Raw genomic sequence first — 15,812 nt, 5'->3', positions numbered from 1 at the left:
ACTCTCGGAAACTCTCTTCGTTATTATTTCGCTTCATTAAGTTAGAAATTTGAGAGAAAATTACTAAAGCTGGACCTAAGTCAGTGTATAAGTTTCTGATACCAACATTTGAAAGGATAACTGAAGAAAGGCGTGGAAATTGTGTTGGGAAACGACATTACGCAATTTTCGGAGAGAATGCAATCGATAATTGTCTTTGGTTGATAAATTAGGTATGTAAAATCATAAACCAAATTGAATCTATTGTCTTCTCCATGGTTGCTTTAGATAGAATATATGCATGGTTTTACAATCGTTAGGTTGGTGTCCCTTTCACTTAGTAGTATAGACTATTCTGACATATAAAGGGCCATCTGTACCAGTTAAGAAATGGGGTAGTTACATGTACTCTGGCAGCTTCTAATTGATTTCGCAATACGTTGACCACTACATTTTCTATCGAGACCTAATAACACAAATTATCTAATACTCTCAATTTTATCCTGGTGTTTTTCTTTTCAACCAATTAGCGGCCTTTGTTTTATATCATACAATGATATACCAACTTTTGAACGTTTTAAAGTTGCTGGAGGTTTCGGTGATAATTTTAACAGCGACCTTAACTGTTGCGTAATTCGCCTAAGAATTGTTGCTTCTTTTAAGTGCAAACACCGAACCCTAAAACTCCAGAGGAGCCAAATTAGTATTTGCTGCAAGATCTCTGAAGAAAATATATATCGATTTGTCAGTGGCGACCATATTGATAGTTTCTTAATGAGGCCATAATTAATTATTACTTCAGAGTGTCACAGACGCAATTGTAAAATTAATTATTCAATTACACTCTTGAATGACTATAGCCATCCTTCTCCCTATTTTCGTGCAAAAATATACTTTCTCAAAACCATGATTTTATTCAAAAAGATTTACAAGGGGAATATCAAAGTACATTTTTATTAATTTGTCGTTTATCCTTAGCAAAGTACACTAACATGTCGGCGATGTCCGTCATATCCACATTTAGATCATGCGCATATATTAATAAGTTTTATCTAACTTCTCATCATTTCTGTAATACATCATAAAGAGATTTGTTTATCCATTTTGTATGATCTGTTCAACAACAGCTAATGGGAAACCCGCAATACAGGCTTTTCTTGCTGTTTTTTGGAAAACATTGGGTAAAGTTGTGCAGTAGCCGTTCACAGCTCGTGCGTTTCCTACAAGTATGGTGTGTTACAATTTTGTTGCACACAACCAGAGATCGAAAGCTGCGTCAGTATGCGACTTCGGATCAGTCATAGTGATAGGTGTTTGAGCGAGGATTTGTGCCTTTATTGCTGCACAAGTAACCTTTCCATTTCCAGGCGAGAAATACGGTCTTTTGGCGTCCACGAGGTTAATAGCACAAAGTGAGAGAACCAACACCATGGCAAAAACAATATAAAATAAGAAAAAAAAAAAAAACAGAAAACACAGTGGATTAGAAAAATATTTGGCTTTTTGTTTCATGTGTATATATGATGTATTTTGTTTAGGGATGCGTAAAGTTCTGTGCTTAGTACAACAAAAAAACAACAAAAAGCAGTCCCTATTGATAAAAAAATAAAGCGCGAATTAAGAGTTTCCACGTATTCTAATTACTGTCTGATTACTGATGAAAGCCACCATATATATACGGGTTATCTGCCAAGATTCAATAGGTTCCAATCAAAGTCAAAGAAAGAGATTATCATTTTCTTTACTCGCTCACCTTTTTGTGTGAAGCTTCTGCTTAACAAAAAAGAAAAAAGAGAAAAAGTAAGAGGACAAAATCTTACCCGTCGTATAAACTCGCCCATGTTTCTTTTTCTCCGGCCTCTTCTTGTAAGCAGCGACCCTTGCTTTTTTCCTAACTTCTGGTTGTTTTTGGTACAAACTTCACCCTTAATAAGCTCATTGTAATTTTGCTTTGTATCTCCGCTAAAAATACATTTATATATTTTTCCTTGAAAAGTTTCAACACTCTTTATAACATTTTGACGTAATTAGTATCTAAAGGTTGCTTTCAGACAACAGCAAGGCTAATTGATTCCATTTTCTTCCGAATGTAGGGAAATCAGTATCTCTGAATGAGTATTTTCGGAACGGATGCGATAAGTGACGATTGGCCATTGTCGCCTCCTAATCGTTGACATTGTTTTACATTTGGTTCTGTATAAAAACAAATTTTATTCTGTATCTATCAAGACATTTCAAGCATTACATATTGTCTCTGTTATTAAGTCGGCGATCGTCATTGCCCATATCAAATGCAGGGGTTCTTAAGCCAGCATTGGAATGGTAAGAAGAATTCGCGCACTGAAACCAAAGACTTAACAGTTTTTTAGCTGGAGGCAATAACTCAATTCTATTGAAAATTATAAAAAGTAATTCAAAAATAGCTTTTACGTTATCACAACTTCACTATTTGTAAATTGATTCAGATGTCCATCTCTATTTGATAAACAATTAGTGCTGAACAACATCTTATGAAGGGTTGGGGGAACTGACGACACAAACTAGCCCTGTTTTTTTCGAGTATTTTGTGTATGCCACATTAACACTTTGGCTGGAGGCATGAAGCCAGTTATCCTTGACATTACAAGTACAGTATTTAAGATTTATTACTTCCCGTTTTGAAGCGAAACTCTTCATAACAAGTGCATTTTTACAAAAGTGTGGATGAATAGCGTCGCATACCTTTTTAGACTCATGCGAGGAAAAAATGGTCACAAGTGTTTTTTTTCCTCTACGTTACCGACAGTTTTTTGTATGATCTAAGGTATAAGCTATTTTAGCTGAGGCCTGTCTAAACTGGAGCTGACTACAAATTTCCGGAAGAAGAAATGAGAAGAAAAGTGTGGAACGAACCATTTTGCTCTTAAAAAATGTGAACCGAAAAAAATGCCTGTGGATTTTAAACCGGGTGTAAGAAAATAAACAACCATCTCAAGCTTTTAAGAGTTTCCTTTGGCCTGTCTCAGCAAGTCTCAAAATAGAAAAACGAAATAAAGGTTCATTATTTAAGACAGTTTAAAACCTGATTTTTCATACCTTGATGATTTCAGACAACTCTCACTCGCGTACCTAAAATCTCTGTGCGTTCACTACTACATTACTCTACAGCCTAAAAAAATCTCACTTTTAATTTTGAATACTGCACCGCATCCCTGGTGCAGAACAGAAACCCTAAAATAAATGCTGCCCATAATCATTTCAGTGTACTTAAATGTCATTGGGGATGGTAGATTCCTTTCAGTCGGGTTTTTTTCATATGTCAATAATGAGGTATTTCATAATCTCGAGATGTTAACGGCAATAACGAATGAAACCGTTGTACGTCAAACTAATGAAGCATATCCAATTTAGCTATTTGACTCTTTACAATACGTATAAGTCTAAATTTCTGTCGAAAATTCATTACAAAAAAATCAGATCCAGTTTTGACCAATCTCATCTTGGTGCTTTCCTTTCTCAACCAAAGTTTGACCCGTACTGCTCAGTATGCCATGGTATATAATCTCTTCAACTTTTTCAAGAGCGCTCAAAACACTGATAATTTTCAGTGCGATTAGTAATGCATCATGATTAACCAAATATTTGTTCCTTGTTTTAAGCGCCGACTATTATAACACTAAATGAGCCATATTAAATTTTGCTTAAAGGTTTTTGTGGAGAACGTATCTCGATTTGTCAGAGGTGATCCTATCGGTATTTTCTCAATGCGTCCACGATAAATCACTTATTACTTGACCATTTTATCGTTATCTCAGAGAGAGAATTAATTGATCATTTTATTATTCAAAAGTGACACTCTCTAAGATGATGCTCGAATAAGGTGTAAGGTGCTAGGGGCCACGAAAACCTGTTCACAAGAGGCCTTACATTGAAAGCCAAAAAACACTCGCTTTGGTGGCCAAATGATTGTGAAATGTTCCTCAAAATAGAATGATTGTTAACTAAAAAATGAGTTAATACGAAATTTCGATAGTTAATTGATCTTTATTTGGTGCATTCGATCTAAAGTGGAGAAATCGCGGTTATCAAAGCCATCTTTCTGGTAGTTTTCGCGCAGTTGGTAGAGTTAAATGTAAAATAAGGAACAAAGGAAGTTTAAAGTACATTTTCTTAATTCGCTTATTCTTCACAAATTACACTTCCTACTATTACAGTCAGTTTACTCCATTCTTTCATATGTATTTTGAAAAGAATTTGCAATTTCATTCGTCATGATTTATGTTATATATTATCAGTACATTTGTTCATTTCCTTGATATCCCTTTTCTAGCAGCAGGTACTTGGAAATGCGCAGCTAATGACTTTCTTGCTGTTACTTGGAAAACAATCGAAATCGTGCATTACACGCACGGAATTTCCACAGCTTGTATGTTTCTTGCAAGTATGGTATGTTACAATTTTGTTGCACACAATAAGAGATCTGATGCTGTCAGTATTCGAGTTGGTATGAGATAAAGCCAGAGGTGTTTGAGCGAGGATTTGTCTCTGTATTGCGTCACAATCGACTTTTCCATTTCCAGGCGAGAAAAAAGGTGGGTTGGCGTCCACGAGATCAATGGAACCAAGTAACAGAGCCAACAACATGGCGACTGTAAAAGCGAGGACAATCTGGAAATAGAATAATTACACAGGAAAGTACAATATTAATTAAAGTCAAATAAAACTAATTCTCAATTCTTGACTCACTACAAAGTTTACATGTTATTTTGCACGGAGGAGGCTGCAGTAGATGATTTATCTCATCAAAGTTTCATTTCATCTCCTCAGTTAAATAGAAACTTGAAAGGAAACAGCGAGTCAAGAAAAAAATGGTAATAACCGCACCTGTTTTGGATTGATGAACATTTTGTATTTTGTGATTCTTTTACGTCTTTTTCCGATGGCAGACAGGTATCTATGAAGGTTTCCTCAGCTACTGATGCATAATCTTCTCCTCATGAGCTCTTATATATCCTCCATAAACTAAAAATATCGAAATTTTCCCTTTCCGTAAACGATGAAATCTGCATCCTCTGGGTCCGTTTCAGATGGTGGCCAAGTTTTCGTCAATCAATTCTCGTGGTTGAATGCTTTTAAGAATGAATGCACCTGAATGCATCTGAGTGCATCTTGATGATGAAAGACATTAATGAAAGGAACATACGTGGGATTGGTATGTAGATAAAAGTAGTTTTTGAGAACGATCTAAAAAGTCTTCTTTAAAATCTAGTTCTAGTGAAACGTTCTAAACCATACGGAAGATTCGTCTGCACTCCTTAATTGTATCAGCTACGGAAGCGACTTATGATGCGAAAAAGATCATACCAGTTGCAGAAAAATGGGTCGCTGTATTTAGTCAGTGAACCGTAAGTGGTAAGCGAAGGTAAAAAAGGCATCATTGATTCGGATTTTACGATTAAACTACAGATACTTATACATTACAGTACCCAAGCGTGAGTACCTGCAATAGATCCAGTAATATTTCATTGCGGAACACCTTGCACAAAATCCTTATCATTTAATTTTTTTATGTGGGGCATACTATGATACTAAAGCACTTGTCTCCGATAGTGACCTGAAGCATCTGTAGTTAAGCTATTGTATTAGAAACTAGTTCTTTTGAATTCGAGGAACGGGCAAATGACTGCAATTTAAAGTTTGGCAAGGAAACCAGCGGACTACATCAAATACTAGGAAACTCCTTAGACCATCATCAATCGTGCCCAAGGTATTAGAACAATATTCTTTTTATGAGCTTCCATAGGATAAAAATAAATGGAAAGGCTAACGAACGTAGGTTGCCTTCTATTATTGGTCGTCGTATATTCCGTTTTTGTTTTCTGCCGGTCAGTCAAATTATGAAAGTTAAAAGTTATTCGTAACTGTTGCTGATATTTAGAAATGATTCTCTCTCCAATATGTCATTTAATGTACCATTCAAGGAGTGAATATCACACAAACTGTCGCAAAGGGAAAAGAGTTTAGGAATTAAGGATGTTAAGAAAAAATTCCAATGACGAAATCCATCTCCACACTACTGAATGAGGTCATTTATTTCACCTGCTCCCTCATATTCTTTCACCTGTTTCATCTCATAACGGGAAGTAAGTTATTTAAAGATGTATCTTCCTGTAATGCCACGGATAATAAGAAAACTGCCTCGAGAAAAATTTCTGATACGCAACAATTAATGTTCAAAAACAAAATGAGGCTAGTTTCAATTTTCTACCCAACGTCACCGTTAGAGAATTCAAAGTAAATTTATTATCCAAAAGTGGGTGGGCGCTTTCACCTTAAAAATATCGTTTGATGGCTTATTAGGACTCGGTGGGGTTCAACGACTGAAATATCTAAAACTCGAATAGATTGTACATTTTGGAGAGTTAGAGAGGACACAGTCTTTAAAAGACCCTAAAAACTGCATAAGCAAATGTTTGGAACTCAATTAACAATAAAAAGTGTAGAAACTTTTGAAAATCAGTTAGTGATTATAGAATAACATTAAGTTGTGTATAAACTTCTTAATAAATCCATTTTCTGTAACAGACAGTGATAGATCAATGGCCTGTATACAACTTTTAGAACTGTTCCGTTTCGAAAATGTTTGTTCTGGAATACTATTTTCAAATCGTTTTTCTATCAGAAGTGGATAGCCAATGATTTTTAATACTAATTAAATGTACGAATAATATTTAGCTTTTCAGATAGTTTCACTCCCATTCATAAAGAAGAAAAAGTAGGTTTAGTTTGGGGAGAGTTCTTACAGTTCATATACGTTTTAAAATTTGGATATATCAACAAAGTTGAAATGGTAAATTGGCCACCGTAACGATTACAAAAGCTGACGTTTCGCGGGTTAGCTCTTCGTCTGAGCCCATTCGCTCCGACGAAAGGCTAACGCTCGAAACGTCAACTTAAGTACATCGGGAGATCGTGAGGAATTCTTGTGAGTGTTGCTTACGTTGTTTTAATGATTTAGACGTGGGCATTATGACTATCCACTTTATCTTCAAACATATAGCCGCATTTTATTCATTTATCACAGAAAGCTTTGTACGGCAACCATATAAAAAGCAAATCTTCCACACTGCGCATGTTCCGCCGCCATTTCGTATTCGATTTCTCGGCATGTATAGAAGAAGTCGCAGTCGTCATGTAGTTCTTTGATTGCATGCAATTTACCGATGAGAAGTGATAGTTATAGAATTCGTACAATTTGTAAAAGTAAAATTAAAGCTTAGTAGGACAATATGGTCAAATACAGGAATTCTGGGGTAGACTGAACTGACCTGCCTTAAAGAAGCTAAACTTACAGAATAAACGCAGGATCATTTCAACATCAATTATATTTTCTAATTATTTTGGTTACTAGAAATAGAGGGTAGGTGGAGAAGACTAAATCAAATGGTCATACGCCAAAGTTATGATAAATCTTCGAATCTTAGCCCATTGTAGGCTATTTTTCTGCAATTAAGGGTACACAACTAGACGTAACTTTATTTCATAGTCGGGAAGAAGTACATTTTTTTGTTATATAATGATATGATTTAACAATGATTCTCGGTCGGCTTGTTGCAGTTGATTAGAACCTAAAAGGTTAAATTTCATAGTCACTAGCCATATGAAAGGAACGAGTTTCTAACAACTGCAAAGGTCTGAAGAGAAGTATTAATTTTAACCGTTTAGGATGACATTGTCTTTCTGAATACTCTTATTTTGATTTGTAGAAAATAAGAATAGCAATTGAATCTTATAGAGTCATCATCTACGTTTGCAAAATCAATCTATATTCGGTACATTTCCTTTTTTAGTAAAAGCGTTTCACCTTCGAAAATGAAGCGTAGATTTGGCAAATTGATCGTTTCGAGTTATATATATTTATGAATACGAAAGCTATATCAATAATAATGATAGCAGTTGTGTTATGGATCCAGTAAAACATAGAAACTCTGAAATAGACAATTTGAAGCTCAGTGTAATAATTATATGCCACTGATGGTCGTCAAGTCTTTTCAGTCGTGCCGCTGGAGTGAGACGTTTTTTATTCTTAAGTACGTCACGGGGTATTTCATCGACAATCTGTTAACGAATGCTAATTTTTTTTTAACTGAACGTAACTGTTTTACGTCAAACCAGTGAAGCATATCCACTTTAGCTTTCGGACTCTTTAAGTTTACATTACGTAGACCACAAAAATTTTTTTCACCGAAACCTGATCACAATAAAGTACCAGTTTCGAGTAAAAGTGCTTATGGGCAACGATCAAATCAGCTCAATAACAAGTATAGGGCTGAGATAAGTTCTCTACTCAACGTCACCTTCGAAGAATTCAAAGCTGTTGGTTTACAGTGCATGGCCAAAAGTGAATGCGTATATACTTTTGATCGCTAAGCAGGAATTTGATGACTGAATGATTTAATAACTCGAACAAATTACGGGCTTTTGGAGAGTTATAGAGGATATTTTCTCTAAAAAATACACAAGCAAAATATTAGATACTAAACAACTAAAGAATAGATACTTTTTAAAATCAATCAGTAATTATAGAATATATTTTTGCAACGAACAGTGTAAGAATACATAATTTCCGCAACCGTTCCTTTTCGAAAGTGTTAGTTAAGGGATACTAAACCATTAACTAAATAATTTACATGTCAGAAATCATTCTCACTCTCATTAAAAAGAAGAAAGGATATATTCCGTGAAGGCACATGTCATAAAATCAGTAACTGAGTCAGGTTTACTAAAACAAACCTTAAATTATAGAGATACCTTTTTGAAAAAGGAAGCCGACGTATTTTAAGTACAAATTGTTCAACTGGTTGTTGAAGTCAAGGTTTTCAGATATTTTTTTTTTTCAGTTAGATGCAGTAGCTTTTTCTTTACGTTTCACCGAGTATAATCGATGCTAATATTTGTAAAATTGATGTCAAAATATCTTAGGGTTCCACACACGTCAGTTGCTGGGCATCCTTTTTAATTCCGAGCTTCAAGGCTTCAAGGCTCGACATCTCCACTACCATTTTTTCACTGAAATGCTGCGTAATTCGCCCAAGACTTGTTATGTCTTCAAGTGCAAATACTAAACGCTAAAACTCTACAGGAGCCGAATTAGAATTTGCTGCAAGATCTCTTTGAAGAAAATATATCGATTTGTTAGTGGCGACAATGAGGCCATAATTAATTATTACTTTAGCAGCCATTTTATCGGAGTGTCGCCGACGCAATTGTAAAATTAACTATTCACTGAATTACACTCTTAGATGACCACAGCCATCTTTCTCCCTATTTTCGTGCAAAAATATACTTTCTCATAACATTTTACTGAAAAAGATTTACAAGGGAATATCAAAGTACATTTTTTTTTTATTTGCATTGATACTTAGCAAAGTACATTAACACGTTACTGATGTCCCTGATATCAACATTTGGATTATGCGCATAAATAATATGTTTTATCTATTTCTTATCATTTCTGTAATATATCATCAAGACATTTGTTTATCAACTTTGTATGATCTGTTTAGCAACAGCCAATGGGAAACCCGCAATTTAAGCTTTATTTGCCGTTTTGAAGAAAACAATGAGTAAAGTCGTGCGTTGCATGCATACACCGGCAGTAACCGTCCTTTCTATAACATCAATAAATAGTTAGATATTCTAGTCTTCTCGGATAGGGACGAATAAATGGAGGTCCCGTCTCCTACAGGGTTGGTGGTAGGAGACGTTAATTTCCCACACACGAGATTACTGTGTGATGGATTTCCTCTCCTGGGTGGGATGGGTGGGTTTACAGGGCCCGCAGTAATTGGCGCAAGATGTTGCGGTGTCCCTGCCTGTCGGCGAATCTTGTAGAGATATTAGATTATATGATGTATTTAGTGTAGGGATGTGTCAAATACTGTGCTTAGTTAAGGTCTTGAGGAAAAAAATGGTCAGAGGCGTTTTTTTCCCTCTACGTTATCGAAAGTTTTATGTCTGATCCAAGGTATAAGCTATTTTAGCTTGAGGCCTGTCTAAACTGGAGCTGACTACAAATTGCCGGAAGAAGAAAGAGAAAGGAAACGAAAAGCGTGAATGAATGAACCGTTTTGCCCTTATCTAAAGTAAAAAAATGCATCTAGATTTTAAACCGGGTGTAAAAAAAAAACAAAACAAAAAAAAAAACAACCATCTCAAGCTTTTAAGAGTTTGCGGTGGCCTGTCCCAGGAAGTCTCAAAATAGAAAAAGTTCATTACTGAAGACAGTTTCGAACCTCATTAAGAACACTGATTTTCATACCTCGGTGATTTCAGAAAACTCTCACATGCGTAGCTTAAGTCTCTGTGCATTATCTCACTTTTAATTTTGAATACTGCATCGCATCCCTAGTGCAGAATAGAAACCCTAGAATAAATGCTGCTATAATCTTTTCAGTTGTACTTAAATGTTATTGGGAATGGTCGGGTTGCTGGCGTAAGGGATTTTTTCATATATCAGTAATGAGGTATTTCATCTCCAGATGTTAACGACAGCAGCGAATGAAACTGTTTTACGTCAAACTAATGCAGCATATCCACTTTAGCTCTTTGACTCTTTACAATAGTTATAAGTCTAAAAATCTGTCGAAAGTTCATTACAAAAAAAAAAGTCAGATCCAGTTTTGACCAATCTTATCTTGGTGCTTTTCTTTCTCAACCAAATTCTCACCCTTACTGCTCATCATTCCATGGTATATAATCTCTCCAACTTTTTCAAGAGCGCTAAAATCACGGACAATTTTCGGTGCAATTAGTATTGCTTCATGATTAATCAAATATTTGTTCCTTCTTTTAAGCGCAAACTACTATAACACTAAATGAGCCCTATTAAATTTTGCTGAAAGGTTTTTGTGGAAAACGTATCTCGATTTGTCAGAGGTGATCCTATCGGTATCTTCTGTGTCCACAATAAATCACTCATTACTTGACCATTTTATGTTTCTCTCAAAGAGAGAATTCACTGAATATTTTATTATTCAAAACTGGCACTCTAAGATGATGCCCGAATATGGTGTAAGGTGCTCCGTAGTGGCCGCGAAAACCTGTGCACGAGAGGCCTGAGATTGAAAAGCAGAAAACACTCGCTTTGGCGGCCAAATGATTGTTAAATGTTCCTCAAAATAGAATGACTGTTAACTAAAAACTGAGTTAATACAAAATTTCGATAGTTCATTGATCTTTATTTGCTACATTCGATCTAAAGTTTTCGCGCAGTTAGTAGAGTTACATGTAAAACGTCTACAAAGGAAATTTAAAGTACATTTTCTTAATTCGCTAATTCTTCACAAATTACATTTCGTAGTATTACAATCACTTTACCCCATTATTTGATATGTATTTTATAAAAAGTTGCAGTTCTATTTTTCATCATTTCTGTTATATATTATCAGTACATTTGTTCATTCCTTTGATATCCCTTTTTTTAGCAGCAGGTACTTGGAAATGCGCAGCTAATGACCCTCTTGCCGTTGTTTGGAAAACAATCGAAATCATGCATTACACGCACGGAATTTCCACAGCTTGTATGTTTCTTGCAAGTATGGTATGTTACAATTTTGTTGCACACAATAAGAGATCTGATGCTTTCAGTATTCGAGTTGCTATGAGATAAAGCCAGAGGTGTTTGAGCGAGGATTTGTCTCTGTATTGCGTCACAATCGACTTTTCCATTTCCAGGCGAGAAAGAAGGTGGGTTTGCGTCCACGAGGTCAGTGGAACTGAGTAACAGAGCCAACAACATGGCGACTGTAAAAGCGTGGACAATCTGAAAATAGGAAAATGCACAGGAAAGTGCAATATTAATTGAAGTCGAATAAAACTGTATCAGTTCTTGAATCACTATAAAGTTTACATGTTATTTTGCACGGAGGAGGCTACAGTAGATTGCTCCTTTCTTCAAAGTTTCATTTCATCTCCTCAGTTGAATAGAAACTTGAAAGAAAATATCGAGTTTAGAAAAAAATGATAATAACCGCACCTGTTTTGAATTGATGAACATTTTGTATTTTTTTATTCTTTTACGTCTTCTTGCGATCGTACACAGGTATCTATGAAGGTTTCCTCAGCTACTGATTTATAATCTTCTCCTCATAAGCTCTTATATATCCTCCATAAACTAAAAATATCGAAATTTTCCCTTTCTGTAAACGATGAAATCTGCATCCTTTGGGTCCGTTTCAGATGGTGGCCACGTTTTCGTCAATCCGGCAATTTTCGTGGCTGAATGCTTTTGAGAATAAATGCATCTGAATGTAGTGCATCTTGACGTTGATAGACATGAATGAAACGGAGCATAGGTGGGATTGGAATGTAGATAAAAATATTCTTTGAGAACGATCTTAAAAATCCTTTTTAAAATCTTATTCTAGTTAAGCGTTCTACACCATATGGAAGATCCGTCTCCATTCCACAATTTTATCCTCTACGGAAGCAACTAGTGATGCGAAAAAGATCATACTAGGTGCAGAAAAATGAGTTGCTCTAATTAGTCAGTGAACCGTAAGTGGTAAGCGAAGGTAAAAAATTAAAGGCATCATTGATTCGGATTTTACGATTAAACTACAGATACTTATACATTAGAGTACCCAAGCGTGAGGACCAATATTGGCTCCAGTGATGTTTCATTGCAGAAGACCTTGCACAAAGTCCTTATCATTTAATTGATTTATGTGTGGCATACTATGATCAAAACGGAGCACGTGTCTCCGATAATGACCTGAAGCATCTATGGTTCAGCTATTGGGCAAAGGACTACAATTAAAAGTTTAGCAAGGAAGCCAGCGACTACATCACATACAAGGGAGCTCCTTAGACCTTCATCAATCGTACCTAAGGTATTAGAACAATATCATTTTTATTAGCTTCCATAAGATAAAAATAACTGGAAAGGGTAATGAACGTAGGTTGCCTCTTATAATTGGTCCTCGTATATTTCATTTTTGTGTTAAACCAGTCAGTCGAATTATGAAAGTTAAAAGTTATTCGTAACTGTTGCTGATATTTAGCAATGAGTCTCTCTCTAAGATCTCATTTATTGTACCATTCAAAGACTGAATACCACACAAACTGTCGAAGAGGGGCAAAATTTTAGGAATTAAGAATGTTAAAAACGAATTTCCAACGATTAAAGCTATCTCTACACCACTGAATGAGATCGTTTATTTCACCTCTTGCCCCATTTTCTTTCACCTGCTTCATCTCAAAACGGGAAGTAAATTCTTTAAAGATGTGTCTTCCTGTACTGCCACGGATAATGTGAAAACTGCCTCGAGCAAGTGCTGATACGCAACAATTATATGGTCAATACAAAATGAGGCGAGTTTCAGTTTTCTATCCAACGTCATCGTAAGAGAATTCAAAAGTAAATTCATCATCCAAAAGTGAGTGTGTGCTTTTACCTTAAAATTTTTTTTAATGGCTTATCAGGATTCCGTGGGGTAAAACGACTGAAATATTTACAACTCGAGTAGAGTTAGAGAAGACACAGTCCTTAAAAGACCCTAAAACTGCACAAGAAAATGTGTGAAACTCAATTAACAACAAAAAGTTTAGAAACTTTTGAAAATCAGTTAGTTCTATATAAACCTTTTAAAAATGCTATTGTCTGTAACAGACAGTGAGAGATCAACGACCTGTATACAACTTTTAGAACTATTCCGTTTCGAAAATGTTTGTTCAGGGATACTATTTCAATTAAACGTCGTTTAACTATCAGAGGTGGGTGACCAATGATTTTTAATAATCAAATGTACTTAAAGACGCTAAGATTACATAATAAACACAGGATCATTTTAACATCAAAACTACACATATAATAATATTTTCTTATTTTTTTAGTTACTAAAATGAACTGTAGGAGGTAAGACTCATACAAGTAATCATACGCCAAAGCTATGATAAATCTTTGAATCTTAACCTATTGAAGGCTTTTATTCTGCAAATAACGGTACACATCTAGACGTAATTGAATTCATAGCCTGGATGAAATACATTTTTTTCTTATATAATGATGTGGTATTAACAATGATTTTTTCAAAATGAACTATAAGTCAGTCGGCTTGTTGCAGTTGATTAGTACATAAGAAGTTACATTTCATAGTTGCTAGCCATATGAAAGGAAAGTGTTTCCAGTAACTGTAAAAGTTTGAGGAGAAGTATTTATTCTAACTGTTTAGTGTGGCTTTGTTCATCTGAATACTCTTATTTTTATTTGTAGAAAATAAGAATAATATAGTAATTGAATCTTACAGGGCCCTCATCTAAGTTTGTAAAATCAATCTATATACCTTACATTTCTTTTATCAGCATAGCCAGTGAGGTATTGGTGAGATACAGTCTTTAAAAGCGTTTTACCTTTGAAAATGAAGCGTAGATTTGGCAAGTTGATCGTTTCGCGTTATATATATATATATACTTTATATATATATACACTGTATATTATATATATATATATAATATAAAGTGTGACTTGATTTTCGTAGAACAGTGCTCAATACATAGAAGTAGAGCGAAGTATATATTGTGGGAGGAAAAAGACAAGTAAACTACAAGTTCATCCCTACAAGCCTGTTTCGTGGTCGCCCACTCATCAGGGGATTTAATATATAATACACTATATATATATATATATATATATATATATATATATTTATGAATACGAAAACTATATCAATAATAGTGATAGCAGTTGTGTTATGGATCTAGTAAAACATAGAAACTCTGAAATAGAAAATTTGAAGCTCAGTTTAGTAATTACATGTATATGTCATAGAAGGTCGTCGAATCTTTTCAGTGGTGCCGCTTGAGTAAGACGGTCTTTATTTTTAAGTCATGGGGTATTCCATTGACGATATTTTAACAAACGCTATTTTTTTTCTTTTTCTTTTTAATGAACGTAACTGTTCTACGTCAAACCAATGAAGGATATCCACTTTAGCTTTCGAACTCTTAATTTTTACATTACGTAGACCACAAAAATTCTTTCACCGAAACCTAATCACAAGAAAATATCTAGTTTCTCTCAATTTTACCCTGGTGTTTTTCTTTTCCAGCCAGTCACTAATCTGTATTTTTCATCATGCCATGGTACACAATTTCTTCAACGATCTCAACAGCGCTCAAACTGTTTAGCGTCTCAATAACAGTTTTCACAGCGACTTGCAATGCTTCATGATTCGCCAAAGGTTTGTTGCGTGTTTCAAGCGCCAAACACTGATACTCTAGATGTGCCATTTTAGATTTTCTGAAAGATTTTTTTTACAAGAAAATTATTTCTCGATTGTCAGTAGCAACGTCATTGTTGGCTTCAAAACTCCTTATTTAAAATTAATGATTAAGAACATTAAATAATTGAGTAGTCATACGGGCAATTTCTGAATTTTAAATCATCTAATTGATTGATACTGACACTCTGGAATAAGGTATAGGGTACTAATGGCTTCGAAAACCTGTCCCTGAAAATTCCAAATCCTTTGCAGTACTCTGTCTGTGATAGGAAGGATGCTTTTTTGAGCTTTTGTCAAATAGCCGTTGTTACCTGTTAACAATTTAATGCAAAACGTTGTATAATCAATAAATCTTTATTTGATATTTGAAATATACTACCCCATCTGATGGAGAACACGGGAACTATAAAAGAGATAATGAAAATTGTAGCTTCCTCTAAGAAAAGCAAATATTTCCAGGATTTTGGGCTCTTTAAAATGAGCATGGTAAATTGTCCTCACTGATAAAAGTTCACTCAAATTCACAATTCAGTCAAATGTGAAGTAGTGTGATAATGTTAAAAAATCCAT

The 15,812-nt window shown here is 34.9% G+C and overlaps 1 pseudogene across 1 annotated transcript in view; it reads left to right on the top strand.

Moving 5' to 3' along the window:
• Positions 1–13,862: 13,862 nt before the first annotated feature.
• LOC148732498 (uncharacterized) overlaps positions 13,863–15,812 on the top strand; it is a 5,685-nt pseudogene continuing 3,735 nt past the window's right edge. Inside the window, exon 1 of the transcript XR_016000339.1 lies at positions 13,863–13,876. The product of XR_016000339.1 is annotated as an uncharacterized LOC148732498 (transcript). The remainder of the gene's footprint in view (positions 13,877–15,812) is intronic.

This window comes from Stylophora pistillata, chromosome 4 (genome assembly GCF_964205215.1).
Source record: "Stylophora pistillata chromosome 4, jaStyPist1.2, whole genome shotgun sequence".
In the NCBI taxonomy this organism is placed as follows: Eukaryota; Metazoa; Cnidaria; class Anthozoa; order Scleractinia; family Pocilloporidae; genus Stylophora; species Stylophora pistillata.
Note: the sequence above shows the minus strand (reverse complement) of the source record. Positions and strands in the feature narration are given on the sequence as shown.